The sequence below is a fragment of the Papilio xuthus genome, unplaced genomic scaffold (genome assembly GCF_000836235.2).
Source record: "Papilio xuthus unplaced genomic scaffold, Pxut_1.1 DF824655.1, whole genome shotgun sequence".
Lineage (NCBI taxonomy): Eukaryota > Metazoa > Arthropoda > Insecta > Lepidoptera > Papilionidae > Papilio > Papilio xuthus.
The window spans coordinates 1,036,834-1,037,405 of NW_013533994.1; the positions used below are offsets into that span (position 1 = coordinate 1,036,834).

Here is a 572-nt window from a genome sequence, read left to right on the forward strand (position 1 = left end):
CTTATTAATATGTGATATGTTGTCTATGTAAACACAAGTTTTTATGTCAGAGATAACACAAATTTTTAGGGCTTTAAATTCATACAGTCTTGTTATTTTAATTAATTAAATATGGTATAATTGTATTTCAATGTGTTAAAGTTATCTAAACCCACCGCAAGACGTTTATTATTAACAGGGAGGTGAGGAAGGAAGCCTATAGTCTATATTCGATAATTTCAACATGTTGTCCAACGCTCCAGTGGCGCAATTGGTTAGCGCACGGTACTTATATGTCAGTGTTCGTGAGCAATGCCGGGGTTGTGAGTTCGAGCCTCACCTGGAGCATATCTTTTTGTACGTTTTAAGTTTAACTTTCAACCCATAGGTACATTTACATAATTTTATTTTGGCATTTTATTATTTGTCTTTAATATTGAATTAGGCGTTTCAATTTAATGGCAAATTTTTCCGTTTTTAACAATCTTTTTTTAAACCAGATATTTTAATAAAAATTTATTTTTAAAACATGTCCAAATAATTAGTGTCAAATAAGTAATCAATAAGTCTACGCCTGTGTCTCACGAATGTGA

The 572-nt window shown here is 31.1% G+C and overlaps 1 non-coding gene across 1 annotated transcript; it reads left to right on the forward strand.

Annotated features, from left to right (window-relative positions):
* Window positions 1-235: 235 nt before the first annotated feature.
* TRNAI-UAU (transfer RNA isoleucine (anticodon UAU)) lies at window positions 236-327 on the forward strand. The gene is given in 2 exon segments: window positions 236-273; window positions 292-327. It is a non-coding gene; the product is annotated as a tRNA-Ile (tRNA).
* The last annotated feature ends 245 nt before the right edge of the window (window positions 328-572 follow it).